The sequence below is a fragment of the Callorhinus ursinus genome, unplaced genomic scaffold, assembly GCF_003265705.2.
Source record: "Callorhinus ursinus isolate GAN/ISIS: 27379988/994484 unplaced genomic scaffold, GSC_fseal_2.0 scaffold4, whole genome shotgun sequence".
NCBI lineage: Eukaryota > Metazoa > Chordata > Mammalia > Carnivora > Otariidae > Callorhinus > Callorhinus ursinus.
The window spans coordinates 147,694,163-147,713,917 of record NW_027397066.1 but is presented as its reverse complement, the minus strand read 5'-3'; the positions used below and the strand labels follow the sequence as shown (position 1 = coordinate 147,713,917).

The following is a 19,755-nucleotide window of genomic DNA, read 5'->3' as shown; positions in this document are numbered from 1 at the left end:
TCATATTTTCAACAAATTTCTTGCGCAGCTTCTTCAGGCTATGCTTTTGCTAGCCTTCCAGAAAGCTAAAAGTCAGTGATGACCTCAAGAATCATAAAATCTCTTCTTATAAATGTATCAGTGGTTCTCAACCTTTTTAGGGCCATGAGGATCTTGGACCCTCCCCACCCCCCAAAAAAAAAAATATATATATATATGAATAATACAATGTTGGGAGAGTTCTTTGTAGAGCCATCTGGCTGTATGTATCAAAATCCTTAAAAACATTCATTTTTTCTAACTACACAATTTCAGAGCTGGGAATATATTCTAGAGAGATAATTCTAATTGCAGAAAAAGGCATTATGCATAAATGTTCACTGCAGCATATAGTAGCAAACAGACTAGAAACAAATAGAATGTTTTTAACAAGAGAACAGCCAAGAAAATGATGTTACGCTTATACAACTGGACAGCCCATAACTATAAAAATGTTTAAGAAAAATAATTCTTGGGGAAAATCCTTATGTTATAATGTTTTTAAAAAAGTAGAATACATGCACTCAGTATACATACCGCTTATACCATATAATCTCAAATATGGAAAAAAATCAGAAACGACTAGCAAGAAAGAAAGTTAAAAGTAGTAATTGTCTCTGATGGGGAGATTTTAGATGATATTTTCTCATCCCTTGGTTCCTATATTGGGCATATGTTTATATAAAGTTTTTAAAAATTATTACCTTTCTCTCAAACTTGTTTTAAAATTTATTGGAAAAAATCCATTAGAAAACAGTTTACAATAGTAACTTGAGATTTTGTTTTCCATTAGGAGGTTCTTCTACATCAATAAATTGTAAAGTTCGTTGATTGCCAAAGAGGTCACCGTACATAAATTTAGTGATAAAGAGAATACACACCAAGCACAGTTGATAGAAGGCACAGAGAAACAACAGTTATGACCACAAAAAGACTAAGCTGAAAGTTCACACACAGGGCATAGGTAGGAATATTTTTCATTTGAGTATACTACCAAAAATTTCAGGTAACATTAAAAAACAAAACAAAACAAAAAGACACCTTTAGTAGTTTTTAAAAAGTATAAACAACAGAGTACAGTGAATTCAATGACTCATCACTTGGTCATCAATTATCAATTACTTAAAAGCAAAGAGGAGAGAATTATGTTGTAGGACATCCTCTAAAATGAGACATTCATGAGGCAGAAGCCCAAGTGCTTTACGCAAAGATACATACACTTTTTTCAAAAATACTTTATCACACTCTGTTCTCCACTGATCTCTCCTTCTCTCACTTGCTCCCAGTTCATCCTCAAGACACTTCTTTAAAGGGAGGTAAATCTTAAAAATTTTTATTTAAGTCAAAAAATTAAAGAGGTTAAAATTAAAGGCATTTCGTGTGTGTGTGTGTGTGTTTTGTTTGATAGGCAGCAAAGCAAGGTTTGACTGATAGCAAAGTGACACTACAAAGCTCCTGAGAAGAGAGGAAACCCAAGAGGGCTGCCCAATTAAAAGCATTTCATTTGTAGGTTAGAGACCATTGTAAAGCAAAGAAATTATGTTGTTGGGTGCCAAAATTCAGTACAATGAGAAGTGACTAAGTTTTAAAAATTACAGATCATACTGGAAGTATTTTGAGATCCTCCAATAAAAAATGAAGACTAGATATACTCCTAAAGTAAGAAGATAACAAGTAGTACATTTACAATATGCAGCCTAACCTAATTCAAATATTCAAAATTAAGCATTTCTTTTGCTGAGAACACTTACTCCCCCCCGCCCCGCCAACAAGGGACAAGGTACACCAGGTAGGAGGTATGTAGCAGTCAGTTCTCAGTCACACCATATTCCAGCCCTTGCCATCCACAGATCTAAACTGGATCTTTATGAACCAGGCTGCTTTTCTGCCTCCAACTTCACAGGGAGGGCAGACTGCTGGGACAGATGGGGAGCAGGCTAAGAGAGCAAGTAACTTTCTTCATGAGAAAATCATGGGATGAAGGATGCACTGAGTGTCGAAGAGAGTGCTTTAACAAAGAAGGGTTTGAAATTCGGGAGATCCCAAGCCTGAGTTAATGTAAAGACTAACTTTTGCATGGACTTTTTTGAGAACCTTCTCAAGCATGGTTACAAAGTGAAGTAGAGTAAAATTTTGGTGACTGGATTAGAGATGATAAACATGTGATGTCTAAAAACAGTGTAAAAGTTATCTGCATGTAAAAATTTTGGCCCAGCCAACATCACACAAGGCAAGGAGCTAAAAGCTGATTACACTGGGTTAAAAGGAAGACTTTAGGTGTATGATGAATGGCATGAGAACAAACTTCCTTGAACATGGAATCTTCAACACGAAAAATAAGAAGATAACCAATCGGAAAAAAAATGGTCTTTGTCAAGAACAATTTGTTTTGGAGAAACTATAGCAAATCCATAGAAGAGGTTGTGGGCACCATGATAACCACGCATAACCCCTCCAGGACTAAAGGACTTACTCCCCGAGCTGCTGGTGGAGATTGCTGTCAGCCCTTGTTGGTATCACCTCTGCTAAGGAAACGGCCTTGCCCAAAGTCAAGCCTCCTGCAGGGACAGTGTGCACACGATCACTGGTCACTGCAGAGGTAAACAGGCCCAGCCTCTCCACTCCAAACTGGAACAACTCTGAAGGCCCATCCTAGCTTCAGGGCCCCCCATGGGGCGGGTTAAGGACTTCGCAGAGATGGTTCACATCTCAACTTTTTTATTTTTTAACAGTGTATATAGCTTTATTGAGGGTGGGGGTGGTCGGGAGGCTCAGCTTCTCTGTGCATTTGTGCTTCCAACCTCTCCCCTTCAGAGGTGTTGAATCCCCAGACCCCCTTTCTAATAGAACCTGCATCCTCACCTCCAACTCAGAGTCAGCTTCCTAGATAACCCAGCCTGTGGCAGAAGGTAAGACTTGTATTTTCCTTGGAAAGTCATTCTATAAGCAGACACTACATATATTGAAATCAATGTCCTCACTTATAAAATTGGAATAATATGTGAGTGCAAGGATTAAATGAGGTCTGTATAAAACACTGAGTGCCTAGCAACACCAAATATGCAATATAATGTTATGTCATTATTAAATAAATATCAAAATGTTTTTCAAATCAGGACTACTGTTTAAAACATTCTAAAGAAATGTAGGGAAGATATTGTAGAGAATGAGACTCTGAAAATACAAAAAGTTATTGTTCACTTTTTGCTTCCCAGTCAACCCTTTCCCCATTTGTTTACATTTTTCTCTCTGTGCCAATTATTCAATATTATATTATAATCAAATTATGAAAATGTCTTAGGAGGAGAAAAAGGAGGTGGGGATATTACCCAAAGCAAAACAGATTTTACACATTCCAGCAATCCTGAGACTGACTAGGGCAGTAGGTCATGGATTTGTTATTTGAAAATAGAAACCTACGACCTGACACCAGTTTCTCCTCCAAGATTCTCACGCAAAAGGTCTGGGGGTAAAGGAATTTGTGTTTTAAAACTCTCCTGGTATAAGAAAAACTGCCAAGAAATCTTAAACTTCAGAGTTTTATTTTTAGTAGCAATAAAACTGATACCATAACTTTAAACATATGTATATATGAAGGAAATAAGCAAATATATGAAAAAAACCAAGATTTTCAGAATAAGAGACACAAATGTAGTCAAAAAAAGCTGCAGTTAATTTAATTAGAAATCTCAATATGAGATGATTTAAAAAGTAAACATATTTCCTTGCCCCACCCGCTGAAAGGGCCTAAAAGCAGTGATATAAAAAAATGAACATGCCCAATCCTTAGATCTTGATTTCTAAATACCATGCCTCACTAAAAGGAACTCAGCTCCTTGGAGAAGTGGCTGATCTAGATCTGAAGCAGGAAATCACAAAGGTGAGCCAATTTGGTTGCATCACAAAGAAAAGTAGCACTGAAAAAAAAAATGGGGAAATTTGATTTAGTGAGACCTATTCCAAACAGGGTAATTATAACAGAAGAATTAAGCATTTACCCTGACTTTTTAGAATGAGCTATAGATCAGCCACCGTGGATGAGGGAATTCTCACCTTTACAGAGGAATGCAGATGAAATAATCAATTCTGATTGAACAATAGTCTCTGGCAGGGGCCAAACGATGATGAAACCTTTGGGTGAAAGGTTGTTGGGGAAAAGGATATTCACATGGTACCAAAGTAGTACTCACACACATTTGCTATTTACAAAAAAAAAATCTGGCAATTACCACTACACACACGTGATTAAATAGCATCATTAAGAACGGAATAATCTGACATCATTTGCTTCCTGACGTGATGCAATGTGAAGTCCACACATCAAAGAGGTATTTTTTAAAAATTTTTTATTGTTATGTTAATCACCATACATTATATCATTAGTTTTTGATGTAGTGTTCCATGACTCATTGTTTGTGCATAACACCCAGTGTTCCATGCAGAGCGTGCCCTCTTTAATACCCATCACTAGGCTAACACATCCTCCCACCCCCTCCCCTCTAGAACCCTCAGTTTGTTTTTCAGAGTCCATTGTCTTTCCTGGTTCGTCTCCCCATCCAATTTCCCCTCCTTCATTCTTCCCCTCCTGCTATCTTCTTCTTTTTTTTCTATATCTTTTTTTCTATATCTTTTTTTAACATATAATGTGTTATTTGTTTCAGAGGTACAGATCTGGATGTGAGGGCGATCTGGCTGCGACATCTGTCACCCCATTGATCGCCAGGGTTGATTCGGCTGATCTGGCTGGCTAGGCGGGTGTCCCCTTCCTCCCTCACCGCTCCATGTGCGTCCCTCCCGAAGCTGCGCGCTCGGTCGAAGAGGATGACCTTCCCCGATAGAGGAGAGGACCGTTCTTCGGTCAAGGGTATATGAGTAGTTGCGCTCCCCTGCTAGAACCTCCAAACAAGCTCTCAGAGGTACAGATCTGTGATTCAACAGTCTTGCACAATTCACAGCGCCCACCATAGCACATACCCTCCCCAATGTCTATCACCCAGCCACCCCATCCCTCCCACCCCCCACCACTTCAGCAACCCTCAGTTTGTTTCCTGAGATTAAGAATTCCTCATATCAGTGAGGTCATATGATACATGTCTTTCTCTGATTGACTTATTTCGCTCAGCATAACACCCACCAGTTCCATCCATATCATTGCAAATGGCAAGATCTCATTCCTATCAAAGAGGTATTTTTAACAATCATGTTTTACCTAAATCAAGTCAAGACCTATACAGGAGGAGAGGGAGGAAGAGAAGGAAAGCAAACTTGCCAAAATATTAACTGTTGAATCCAAGAGGTGTTCACATGGATGTTCATTGTATTGTTCTCTCAACTTTTGTGTCTGTGTGTATATATTTTATTGGAGATGACAATGTTACATAAGTTTCATGTGTGCAACATAGTGATAAGACAAGTCTACACACTATGTTATGCTCACCACAAGTGTAGCTGCCATCAGTCACCATACAAAGCTGTTATAACACCACTGAGCATATTTCCAATGCTGTACCTTTCATCCCTGTGACTTATTCTTTCCCTGATGGGAAGCCTGTACCTCCCACACCCCTTCACCCATTCTGCCCATTCCCCACTCCCTTTTTGGAAATTTGAAGAAAATTTCCATTATAAAATGCTTAGGAGTAAAAACTTTTTTTAAGTTCTTTGAAAGGTCTGACACATTTTGGACTAGTGAAGTAAAGGAATTCCTAATGAAAGCAAATACAATGCCATGTAGCTCTTTTTAATTCAATAATAATTTTTTTTGTTATTGAACAGACATATTCAAGAATTTCAGAATTGTTTTATATGAGAACTAGTATGATCTGCTTTTCTTGGGTCAAAATTAAACTAATATAATGCTAGCTTAGAAATCTTGCTGTACTAATTTTTTATGCACTGAATTTACTGACACTTACCATGGGTTAGAAAAAGGCAGGATATAGTATAAAAAGGGATGGGAGGAACTACTGCATTTAAAATGCAATGAGAGGAATCCTATGCACAATACAGAGACTGTCTGGCTTGACTTTTATTTTTTTTTATTTTTTAAATGATGAACTGATTTTACTTTTTATTAAACTCTACCCCCAGTGTGGGACCAAACTCAGAACCCCAAGATCAAGAGTCTCATGCTCTATTGACTGAGCCAGCCAGTTACCCCTGTCTGACTTTATTTTTAAATGAACAGAGCAAGTATCGGTGGTCAAAATTCTCAAAATCACTTGTTAGACACCTCTGAAGGGCTCCTTCTTTTGTTACAAATGAAAGGCTGCTTATCTTTAGGATGCTCCATCTAAGTACAAGGGGCTCCCAGAACTGATTTAGAGAGGTGCCGACCGAATTTTTTTTTTCCTAAAGGATGATTCTCTCTATGAAGAAAATTATACTACTATTGCCAAAAGGATCCAGGCCCAGAAACTAACAGTCTGATGCTCTGACCTTAGTAGCAATTTTATTTCAAACACTGATGTAGGTCAATGATAAAGGAGTTCAATCTCAGTTCTAAAACAGGAGTCAGGAATTCTAGTTTTCAGCCCACGTCTTCCACTAATTAGCTATATAATCTCAGAGAGGTCGCAGTTAAGTTACTGGTAAAATGGGGAAAATAGGAAGTGTCCAACCTCACAGAGCTGTCACGAGGATCACATGAGCTCAAGTGTGGGAGAGCACTTTACATAAAGTCCTATTTAAAATTTCTAAAGAGTGTTCAGAATGTAAAAATCTTGGTTTCATACCCACAACTTTTAAAAAGAGCCAATTTAAAGGCAAAGCAACAAATGTACAGATTATTAAAATAATATTGAGATCTTCTCTGTGCAACAGACCCTCCATTCATGCAAATGTTTCTTGAGGGGCAACTAAGGATGCATTGATACCATAGAAAAGCAATCCGTGGGGACTGTGTCAGCCCTCCTGAGGACGTAGGTACAAAGGTAAAAGGCAGCATTTACAATCTTTAAGGCAATCGGGTGGCTTAATTTTATATCTTCTCAATCTAATTCAGGCTCATATTTTGCATTTTCCTTTTAAAATTGTCATTTTTCTATCAATTCACTTTTACTGATCCAGAGTATCGGTTTGTGACTGGATAGAAATAAAAAACAAACCAAAAACCCAAACATGATCCTTCAACACAGACTGTTATGGGGGCAGTGCCTTGCCCCTTCGGACTCATGCTAAAATTTAAGTTATCTCTCACTAGATCAATCTCCCTGAACAGCGGTAAAGAGTGGGCGGAGTCAAATAAATCTGATTGACACATCAGTGAGGTAACTGCAATGAATATCCTTGCATATTTAATAAAGTCTGATGTGACAGCAAAACTTGCCAACATTTGAGTCAGAGCTGGATTTTAAAACTGGTACCTGCCTTTCACCTTTTTCAAATAAAATTAAAATAATTAATAACTAATAGTTAATACTGTTGAAATATTACTGAAATATTAACGTTCTCAATAAATCAAATGCTAAGTAAAGAATCTCCCAAGTCAGCGTTTAGAGAATGCTATTTTAGATTTGTGACTTTGTTCTATTGGTGGGGTCATAACTTCAATTAGTCACTTAAAAAAAGCCCCAATTTCAAAAAATGGGGTAACGACCTTAACAGGCACCTCACCAAAGAAGATGTACCGATGGCAAATAAGCGTATGAAAAGATGCTCCGCAATATACATCATCAAGGAAATGCAAATTTTAAAAATGAGATACCATTACACACCTATGAGAATGATCAAATACAGGACACTGACAACACCAAAGGCTGATTGACAATGACGTGGAAAAACAGGAACTCTCCTTCACTGCTGGTGGGAATGCAAAATGGTACAGCTATTTTGGAAGACAGTTTGGCAGTTTCTTACAAAATGAAAAATACTCTTACCATGCAGTCCAACAATCATGCCCCTTGGTATTTACCCAAAGGAGTTGAAAACTTATGTCCCCACAAAGCTGCACACAGAAATTTACAGCAGCTTTATTCATAACTGCCAAAACTTGGAAAAAACCAAGATATCCTTCAGTAGATGAGTGGATAAACAAACTCTAGTACATCCAGACAATGGAATACTATTCAACACCATAAGAGAAATAAGCTATCAAGCCACGAAGAGACATGAAAGGATTTTGAATATATATTACTTAGCAAAAGAAACCAGTATGAAAAGGCTACATGCTATATGATTGCAATTATAGGACATTTTGGAAAAGGCAAAAACACAGACAGGAAAAAGATCAGTGGCGAGGAATGTTGATGGTAGAGGCTGTGCATGAGTGGGGGTAGGGAGTATATGAGAAATCTCTGTCCCTTCCTCTTAATTTTGCTGTGAATTTTGTTGTAAACCTGAAATTTTCTAAAAAATAAAGTCTATTTTAAAAAAACCTCTAGGGGCACCTGGGTGGCTCAGTTGGTTAAGCATCCGCCTTCGGCTCAGGTCATGATCCCAGCGAGCCACATTGGGCTCCCTGCTCGGCGGGGAGTCTGCTTCTCCCTCTCCCTCTGCTGCTCCCCCTGCTTGTGCTCTCCCTTTCTCTCTGTCAAATAAATAAAATCTTTAAAAAATAAAAAACATTTAAAAACCCTCTAATATTTCATTTATTAATTAGCCTCTCATCAAAGGATTGTCCCTAGATTTAGTATGATTGATAGCTCAATCTATATGAAAAGTTCAGCTCAGTACCGGTTGCTCAGTACTGGTTGCTTTGTTATTTCATTCATGTTGACTTATGACTGGGCTGGAGAATCACCCCTAAATCACCATAAAGGAAGAGACTGTTCCTGTCTTTTTTCTGCTATATCGCCAGTACTAAGCAGATCTCTAGGAAGACAGATATTGATGGAAAGAAATAAAAATAAAACAACCAAAATGACCAAGCATTTGGAAGCTGGTGGCTCCTTGTGATGAGGGATCACAACTCATTCATCCTTGCATATCGAGGAACTAGCTAGTGCTAGAAAACAACAGGGGTCGATAAATGCTTATTGAATAAAACGAATGAATGAATGAATGGGAGCATGGGGCAACTGCCAACATTTAAAAAAATATGCTTTTCACTCTCTACTTCAGATATTTAATATTTACTCTCTAACTCTGAGCAGAAATTTTATTTTTCTATTATTTATACTGGGTACTATCAATCCTTCTACAATCAACACAATGTGAATAGTAATGCCCAAACTAAAAAGAAACGCAAAATCTTAGTGGCTGAGAAACTTGCCAAAATTGCTCTTTTTAGAGTACATATGTAAAAATTCCCTTCAAACAGCAATTAAAACCTACTAATATACACACACCCTTCTCAATGGCCACTGCTGGATGTTGTTTCTATAATAAAGGACACAAAATATTCAGGGAGAATTTTAGGTACGTGTGATACTATCTTGATCTCTACAATTAAAAACAAAATAAAAAAAGTCCTCTCAAATTTAAAATAAAGCTTTTTAGCTTCCAGAAAACATCTCACATTTGTTCAATTAGAAAAGAGTTAAAATAAAACTCCACACTCAACCTCTGAATTCCAACAATTGCTTCTAAGCCTGGATTTGCCTAAGATTCATTTTTTTATATATAGAAGAAGCCATATTTCATTCACAAATGAGATGATTTCCAATCTACATAAAATGTCTATGCTAAGATTTGAGGATAAACCAGTCTGTTAATCTCTATTATCATTTAAACTTTTAAAGAAACCCTGCCAGGCCCAACAAATAGCTTAAGGTATTGGAATTTAATCTGCTTGCTTCCTACCCTGTCTCCAGAAGCCAGGAGAAAAATGTACTGAGGTGATTCAGTCAGAGAAATTAAGGTTATTATGAAATGTAATCAGAACTCTCTGGAGCCTGATGGCTTTATAATGGTATTTTAGAAACAATTATCAGCCTCCTTAGCATTTTTTCGAATTAAGACTGAGTATCTAATAGGAGGGACTACCTTCAATACGCAAGGTTGCATGGTTTATCAGCCCCACCCTCAATAACCGTCAGAGGGAAGTCAGGCTGCAAAATGCACGTGCCTCACCAAATCTGCACATTGGTTCGATGTGTATTAAACTTCATCCTCACTGTGCGTCCTAAAGCGCATTTGGATAAACATGAGTAGAAAGGTTGAAGAAAAAATACCAATGGCAAAACCACCATCTCCTGTCATTTAGGTAAAGAAATGGAGAAGACTAACACCTGAATCTCTGGGAGATACAGATGTTAAACCCAATTTACATAAGAAGGCTATGCACTGAGATTTGGGCTGTTTCCTTTGTGCATTTTAAAACAATCTTCTGTAAAACTAAAACATGAATTCACTTCAACCTTCTGTTCTTGTAGATGTCAGATACACGGATACCTTGTTTTACTGCACTTCACAGATACCGCGTTTTTTAAAAAACACAAATTGACGGTTTATGGCAACCCAGTGATGAACAAGTCTCTCAGTGTCCTTTTTCTACAGCATCTGCTCACTTTGCGTCCCCTGTAATATTTTGGTAATTCCTAACACTATTTCAGACTTTTTCATTATACCTGTTATGGCGATCTGTGATCAGTCCTCTTTGATGTTATTATTGTAATTGTTTGGGGGCACCATGAACCGCACCCACCTAAGGGCAAACTTAATAAATGTGTGTGTTCTGGCAGCTCCACTGACCAGCCATTCCTCTGTCTCTCTCCCTCTCCTCCAGTCTCCCTATTCCCTTAGACACTACAATATTGACATTAGGTCAATTAATTACCCTAATCCTAAAAGGCCTCTAAGCGTTCAGCTGAAAGGCAGGCACACATTTCTCTCTTTAAATCAAAAACTAGAAATGACTAAGCTTAGTGAGGAAGGCATGTCAAAAGGCAGGATAGGCTGAAAGCTGAGTCTCTTGTGCCAAGCAGACTTTTGAATGCAAAGGAAAAGTTCTTGAAGGAAATTAAAAGTGCTACTCTGGTGAACACATGAATAAGAAAGTCAAACAGTCTTATTGCTGATGTGGAGACAATTTCAGTGGTCTGGACAGAAGATCAAACCAGCCACCACATTCCCTTCAGCCAAAGCCTGATCCAGAGCAAGGCCCTCACTCTTTTCAATTCCATGAAGGCTGAGAGGTGAGGAAGCCGCAGAAGAAAAGCTGGAAACTAGCAGAGGTTGGTTTGTGAGTTTTAAGGAAAGAAGCCGTCTCCACGGTGCAAGGTGAAGCAGCAAGTGCTGATGGGGGAAGCTGCAGCAAGTTCTCCAGAAGATCTAGCTGAGAGAATTAATGAAGATTTTCAATGTAGATAAAGTGGCCTTCTATAGGAAGAAGAGGCCATCTGGGACTTTCATAGCCAGAGAGAAGTCAATGCCTGGCTTCAGAGCTTCAAAGCACAGGCAGACTCTCTTGTGAGGGGCGACTCCAAAAACCCTAAGACCCTTAAGACTTATACTGAGTCTACTCTGTCTGTGCTCCATAAATGGAACAACAAAGGCTGGATGACAATACATCTGTTTACAACATGGTTTACTATTTTAAGCCCACTGTTGAGAACGGCTCAGAAAAAAAAGATTCCTTTCAAAATATGACTGCTCGTTAACAACACGCCTGGTTACCCAAGAACTCTGATGGAGATGGACAATGAGATTAATGTTTTCATGCCCGCTAATGCAACATCCATTCTGCAGCCCACAGATCAAGAAGTCAGTCTTACTACTTAAGAAATGCATTTCGTACGGCTCTAGCTGCCATAGTGATTCCTCTGATGGATCTGGGCAAAGTAAACTGAAAACCTTCTGGAAAAGATTCACCATTCTATGTACCATTACGAACATCTGTGATTCATGCGAAGAGGTCAAAATATCAACATTTATAGGAGTTTGTAAGAATTTGATTCTAACTCTCATGAATGACTTTGAGGGGTTCAAGGCTTCAATGGAGGAAGTAACTTCAGATATGGTGGAAAAAGCAAGAGAACTAGAACTAGAAATGGAGCCTGAAGATGGGACTGAATGGCTGCAAGCTCATAAAACTTAAATGGATGAGGAGTTGCTTCTTATGGATGAGCAAAGAAAGTGGTTTGAGATGGAAATCTACTCCTGGTGAAGATGCTGTGAAGACTGTTGAAATGACAACAAAAGGACTTAGGATATTACATAAACTTAGTTGATAAAGCAGCACCAGGGTCAGAGTGGATAGAAAGCAGTTCTTGTAGGTAAAATGCTATCAAATGGCATGATACGCTACAGAGAAATCAGTCATGAATGGGTGTGTCAATTGGTGTGGCAAACTTCACTGCTGTTTTAAGAAATTACCACAGCCACCCCAGCCATCAACATTGAGGCAAGACCCTCCACCAGCAAAAAGATTACAGCTTGTTGAAAGCTCAGAATAGGTTAGCATTTTTTAGCAATAAAGTACTTTTAAATTAAGGTATGCACATTTTTTAGACATAATGCTACTGAACACTCAATAGACCACAGTATAGTGTAAATACATATCTTTTATATGTACTGGGAAATCAAGAAATTCTTGTGACTCCATCTATTGTGATGATTTGCTTTATTGTGGTGGTCTGGAGCCACAATATCTCTGGGGTCCACCTATATTTACTAGTTATTAGTAACAAACTAATGGACTATTGTCACATGATATAAAAATGATATTTCTGAATAAAGTAGGATGGATAAAACACTTCATTCATTAGATTCTACTGTTTGGAATTGTTGAGTAGTTCTAAGTTCTACCTTTGAATTTTTTACAAAGAAGTGTTTGCTAAAGTAAATCAGTGGTTGAAAAAAATATTAAAGGAGGAAAGGGTTCACACTGAACCATCTTAGAAACAGCATATGAACATCATTCTTCGTAATCATTAAAGCCAGTTTCAAATATCAGAATGTCTGTAAAAATGTAGTCGATATTGTCTATCTAAAACTTAAGTACTATAACAGCTTCAAAATAACTGACAAGAAAAACTAGTTTTTAGATGGTTCTGTAATTCTAACATTTCATTAAGTAGAAATGAGCTTCTTAGTTAATTTTAAAAGGTAAAGGTTTATTCCGTCACATAGTTGAAGAATTCTTAAGACTGACACCCTGTCAAGATAATTAAACCTTGGGGTGCCTGGGTGGCTCAGTCGTTAAGCGTCTGCCTTCAGCTCAGGTCATGATCCCAGGGTCCTGGGATCGAGCCCCACATCGGGCTCCCTGCTCCGTGGGAAGCTTGCTTCTCCCTCTCCCACTCCCCCTGCTTGTTTCCCCTCTCTCGCTGTGTCTCTCTCTGTCAAATAAATAAACAGAATCTTTAAAAAAAAGGTAGTTAAACCTTGGGGGGCCTGGGTGGCTCAGTCAGTTAAGCGCCAGCCTTCGGCTCAGTCATGAACATGGGATCCTGGGATGGAGCCCCACATCAGGCTCCCTGCTCAGTGGGGAGTCTACTTGTTCCTTGACCTCTGTCCCTCCCCCACCCCACTGGGGTGCTCTCTCTCTTCTCTCAAGTAAATATTTTTTTTAAAAAAAGGGATAGTTGAACCTAAAGCAGTATTGAATTTTCTGTAAGTGACCTTACTTCCTGAATTTCCTCATATCAATTTCAGCTGCATGTAATTTTACCCTTCTCATAAATGAAAACATAGCATGTTTTAATTTCATGCCTCTGTAAGACTGTCCAGAGAAACAGATTCACACAGAGGCTTTTTCTGTCTTGCTTGTTTTTTTAAATATAAAATTACTGTACTCTCAGCTAGAGAAAGATACTGATATCACTGCCGCTGGAATTGTGATCCCAGAATGCTCCTTAAAAGGATTCCTTGAGCCCAACAGTCTCCAAATCCTAGACTTCGCAGGTACTTGGGTCAGCAACGGGCCCTTCCCTGGCTAGCAGCTCTGATCCTTACTTAATTCAGTTCCCCTAGTACGTGAGTGTATTACAAAGAGAAAAACAGATTTGAGGGGGTTAATTCAGAACCTCTTGGAGAGCGGGATTTGCTCCTTAGACTAACCTCCTTTGTACACCCACCATGTTCCTGGTGGACTCCCCTCTGGAGGTAACAGAAAAGTCATAGCATCTGCCTTCTAGGAGCTTAGATTCTGATGGGGAAGAAAGAAAGTGGGCGATTCTGGTAGGGTTACAGAAAGGAATGGGTCCAGGCGTCCAAACCACAACTTGGCTACATGAACTGGCATTTGGCCATCACCAAGGCAGCTGGGTATTCCCGAAGTACGAGCATGGGCTAGATGCCAGGATGTGTTGGTACTGCCTCTGGTATTAGAGAAGTGTTGAATAACATTTTGGAAAATGCTGTCCAACTCCTGGGGCTGGAGGGAATACAATGGAAAAGAATCCATAAAACTGCAGATTTGGGAGCAAGTAAAAGGCCAGGGTGACAGGTTACTACTTACTGCTGGATTCCACCAAGGAATTCTATAAACTCTCTGCTGCCAAGGGCTGGTAATCTGACTCTCTACCGGGCTTGAAAACCTAGATTTGGATTCTTGGTTGGAACAGCCCCACTGAGTGTATACATAAGGTGTACCTGGACCAAATACTTCACTTTTCCTCAGGGCTCATCGGGCTTGTGTCTCTTTTCTGTATGAAGACTTCTTAAACTCTGGTGTTTTCTTGGGTGCCTTCAGTCCCCTACAGACTCAATTTAATCACACAGAGATCTTGCTCTTTCTCTTGGAACACACTTTGTGTCCCAGCAGAACAGGCTATTTAGAGATAGGAAGCCTCAAGCCATCATGACCTTACAGAGTGATCTGGGTCAAATCACAAGTTAATGACTTCTCTAAAGAAAGCTTCTTAGGTTATCAAAATCCAACGGCTGAAATACTTGTCACAAATGTGGACTCGTAAGAGTTTTTAAAGAGCTTTCTACTTGGTCTTTCAAACTCAACTTTGTTGTTTAAAGGAAACACTTGATTTTCTATTAAAACACCAAAATTAAAGGATATAATCTAATGATCACATCTTAGCTATGTCTTCCAAAAAATAAAAAACATTGGGTTGTATATTATTTTCAGAGGCATCCTGATCTTTTTTGCAAATCAGAGACTGAGGTTTACCAAATTTGCCCAGAGCAATATAAGTAAATATACATTAGTGAAGTGCAGTAGTCAACATTTCTGAAAATGCACAGAAGAATCTATTTAAACTTATCTAAAAGCTGAGTCCAAAATCAAAGTTACTATGAAAAATTACGAAGAATCCTTCGTAGTAATAATAGGAAAGGATGTTCATATAATTTGCTTAAGGAAAAAAGACTTTTAAAACCAAAGCTGGTAAAAACGACACTGGATGTGCTATATGCATAGCACTGCTTTTTTATTGAAACAGCTGCATTTTTGTCATTTAATCTTTAATTTCATAAGACTGAATTGTATTACAAATTTTTTGGTTGGCAGACCTTCAAAAATTACTAAGAAGTAATCACCATATAGTTATCAAATTATAGTTTTCAGGATATGTGCAAACAGGCTCCTTTATTTGATAGTGAAGTACAGTGCATAATAAAATCATCAATCCGGGACTCTTCTAAGACAATGTATGATTATTCATATTTGTTCATCACAGTTCAATTGTGTTAGAGACTACTGCTCATTGCCTGATCAGTTTTTATAAACACTGCTGGAAAAATAACAATTCCTTTTTTCTTACTGGCTTTCAGTCTAGTTCTCCGTAACGTGCTCAAATGGCAAATGTTTAGCTTCTAACAAATTTTGGGGTTTATGGGGAACAGTTCCTCACTGAAGCAGCCTGAATAGCACACAGAGTTGAGGATCAGGTTTATCAGCTTTAATTCTGCAGTAAAAACACCATCCAACCTTAAAAAGAAAAATACCACTGGATAAGTAGAGAATGCAAAAAGAGGAATCATATTTTTTCTTATTTAGCTTAAGGATCTTAACACTAAGAATACATCAGAGCACTCAAATAAGAGTCTTCCATTTTTATCATTTGATCAACTGAAAATTATTAATATGTACATTTTCTCAGACACTTCATATATTAAAAGTCAATTAGGCAACCCGTATGTCCCAGTACATTATATATACAATTATACGCACTTGCCGAATGTAAAATTTTTTCCTGATGCGATCAAGAATGTTGAAAAAGCATTTTAAAACTTTGGTTACTATACTCAGTCTTAAGAAACCTATATTTGAAGAAACAATCATTCTCTACTTAATGCCCAATGATAAACAGAAGAAACTACAGATGGAATTTTCAAACACTGAAGTCACACTATTATCTTCATTGTATTGTGTTTATAAGTCCCATAGATAGATCTCAAAATAGTTTTAATCATTTTGTTATAGCAAATCACATCTTAATAAGCTATTACATTCCAACAAAAGAGGTCATCATAGCCAATAAAAAAGAGTCAGTGAAGTAAATCAGAAGGTAGTGGCAGACCAGAGGACTCTGTGTGACCTGGAGTTAATCCCTTGATCTCTTTGGATCTTAGTCTGAACTTTTCATTTGTAAAGAGAGGCAAAACTAGATGGTTAAAAAAAAAAAAGTCTGGTTGCTAGGGGTTGCATGGGGATGAATAGGTAGAGTACAGAGAATTTTTGGGCAGTAAAATACTCTATATGATACTATAATGATGGATGCGTGTCATTACACAGTTAACCCTTGACTAACAAAGGGTTTAAACTGCATGGGTCCACTAATAGGTGGACTGTTGTTTTTTTTTAATACAGTACAGTGCTGCAACTGTTTTCTCTTCCTTAGGATTTTCTTAACATTTTCTTTTCCCCAGCTTATTTTTATTATAATAGAGTATATAATACACATAACATATAAAATGTGTAATCGAGTGTTTATTATCAGTAAGGCTTCCAGTCAACAGGAGGCTATTAGTAGTTAAGTATTTGGAGAGTCAAAAGTTATACATAGATTTTTGACTGCACAGGGATTGGGACCCCTTAACCCCGTGTTATTCAAGAATCAACCATACACTGTACATTGTCCAAATCCAAAGAATATATAACACCAAGAGTGAATTCTAATGCAGACTATGTACTTTGGGTGATTATGATGTGTCAGTGTGGGTTCATCAATTTTAACAATGTACCACTCTGGTGGGGGATATTGGTAATAGGGGAGGCTGTGTAAGTGTCGGGGCAGGGGGTATAAGAGAAATCTCTGTACCTTCTCAATTTGTCTGTGAACCTAAAACTGCTCTAAATAAAGTCTTTAAAAAGAAATTAAAAGAACATATATATTATCTAGACTATATAAATTATCTAGACTATATGTATAGTTTAGATAATCTAAACTCAAGACTCTCAACTGGGAGCCATATAACCATCCTGATCACTGTTAAAAAAAATCTGTTTAAACAGACTTTAAATGATCTGGACCTTTAAGATGCTTTTTCAAAATCTAGTAGTTATTTGGAGGGCACTGTGGATACCATTCCTTTATTTAATAGGCCTTGTTAATTGCTTGTAATTTCTGTAGACTTAAGATGATTTTTAAGAACAAAGAATTATTAAATAACTTGAAAATATTTGTTAAATTCACTTGCCTAAATCTATCTAATTAGTCACTTCATATAAAATCAGTGTTAGAAAGCAAACATTTTTCTCCATATCTTCAACTAATCTAAAATAATCCTGGCATTCCCTTTGGATGACCTCTTGGATATTTTTCAGTGTAGTACTTGTGCTGCCCTTGTCAGCTCTATGTAAAAGAAAGAAGAAAGCCACTGTGACTCACCCTATAAAGAATTCCCATAAAATTACAGAGCAGTCAACCATACTGCCTGCTGATATGTGGCAGTCTTGTCATTAAAGATATGAAATTTTAACCTGAAAGCTCAAGAGTTGAATGTGTTTTTCACACTTTGAAAATTGAGAGGCTGAAGAACTTATATATTAGATAATGATGTTCAGAGATACATTAAAATAATCACAATAAACCCAACTGTTATTTCGATACAGATTTTTAAAAGGCGTTTTAAAATGGTAGCCCATGATACTCTACTGACTAAAGCTAATATCTAAAAGACATGGAGAATGGAAGTATACATAAAATCTGATCATGCCCATCACAATGAAATTTCAATCACCAAGAGTATTTAGGCAATGTGTGTGCACACCTGCATGTTACCACTGTGGTATTCTATACTTACTTTCCTCAAAAACTGAAGATTAATCTGAAAATCCATTTTGTTGCCAGTCCCTTTTGTTATTGAAAATCCACACAGGGACACCTGGGTGGCTCAGTCACTTAAGCATCCGGCTCTTGGGCTCTTGATTTCAGCTCAGGTCATGATCTCAGGGTTGTGAGATGGAGCCCCTCCATGGGCTCTGGGCTGGGCGTGGAGTCTGCTTGAGATTCTCTCTGCCCCTCCCCCACCTCTTAAAAAAAGCCCACATAGATTATTAGTCTACATTCTTATCCAGTATGGTAGAAAGGATGAGCAGTGTAGTGTAACAGAAAGGATGTCAGATTTGTCATTGAAAGACTCAGGTCTGTATCATTACTCTGTGGGAAAACTCATCACACTGGATATGTTTAGTCATAGGTAAAATGAATAAATGGGACTAGCTTGGTGGTTTTTAAAGGTACTTGTTATAGTCACCTATGTATCATTTTCATGCCAGACTCACACACAGATTTTTAGCTCAGGAGATCTAGTGGGGGTACAGACAGGAATGCATAATTTGAAGAAGTTTTGAGGTGGTTCTAGACAAGCATCCTTAAGTTAAAAACCCCTTAGAAATGGTTAGTTTCAATACAAGGACAAAGTAAGACAATCCAAAATTCAGAAAATGATCTCACATGTGGCTATGGAACACTTAAAATATGGGCTAGTCCAACTGGAGATGAGCTGTAAGTGTAAAATACACACATTTCAAAGGAAAAAAAAGAATTTAAAGGATCTCAATTTTTTTATATTGACTACATGCTGATATGACATTACTTTGGATATGTTAAGCTAAAGTAAGTATGTTAAAATTAATTTCACCTGGGTTTTCAAAACTTTTCAATGTGGCTACTAGAAATTTTGAATTATATACACGACTTGCATTTATTTTTCTGTTGGACAGCACCAGAATAGAGTTTCAGTACAGTATCTCCTACAGAAAATATTTAAATGTTTTTCTAGATTTTATTTATTTATTTGACAGAGAGAGGGAGAGCACAAGCAGGGGGAGTGGCAGGAAGAGGGAGAGGAAGAAGCAGGCTCCCCGCAGCACAGGGCGAGCCCAATGCAGGACTCGATCCCAGAACCCCGGGATCATGACCTGAGCCGAAGGTAGTGGCTCAACCAACTGAGCCATCCAAGCGCCCCGAAAATATTTAATTTTTAATATTTCAATTTTTGTTGAAGAATCAGAAAGAAGAGTGAGACTAATAAAGCAAATATAAAATGAAAAAGAATAAAGGTGATTTTCTGCTCTCTTGGCTCCTGATAAAGATCTGGGCACAGGTTACCATTTTTCATTTTGCTCTAGGTAGGTTTATGAAAGAGTCCGTGTATGTGCGTTTCCAACCGTTGAAATTCTATCTACCTCAAACACATGCTCCATGCCCACAGGGACTCCAAAGCATAGGTTTCCTGGCATCCTTCCTTCCAGGAAACAAGCGCTCATTCTTCTGGCTGGAATGAGTCATGTTTATGCTGCCATGTTTCTGGGTAAGGATAATTAAATATTTCTTGAATTGTTAGGTGCCAAGCTCTGCCTGAGCACAGAGGTATGCAAGGTCAGGAACTTTCTGTGCTGGTATCCTGTAGGGGAAGGCTAAGGATGGGTTGGCAGATGGGGTGAGAAAGGAA

General features: G+C 38.0%; 1 protein-coding gene and 1 long non-coding RNA gene across 4 annotated transcripts in view; one reads left to right on the top strand and one right to left on the bottom strand.

Annotated features, from left to right (window-relative positions):
• GALNT7 (polypeptide N-acetylgalactosaminyltransferase 7) overlaps window positions 1-19,755 on the bottom strand; it is a 148,584-nt gene that overhangs the window by 84,736 nt on the left and 44,093 nt on the right. The window lies entirely within an intron of this gene.
• Window positions 4,659-19,755, top strand: part of LOC112826233 (uncharacterized) — a 45,747-nt gene continuing 30,650 nt past the window's right edge. The window contains exon 1 of the long non-coding RNA XR_012377807.1: window positions 4,659-4,934. This is a non-coding gene — a long non-coding RNA (uncharacterized lncRNA). The remainder of the gene's footprint in view (window positions 4,935-19,755) is intronic.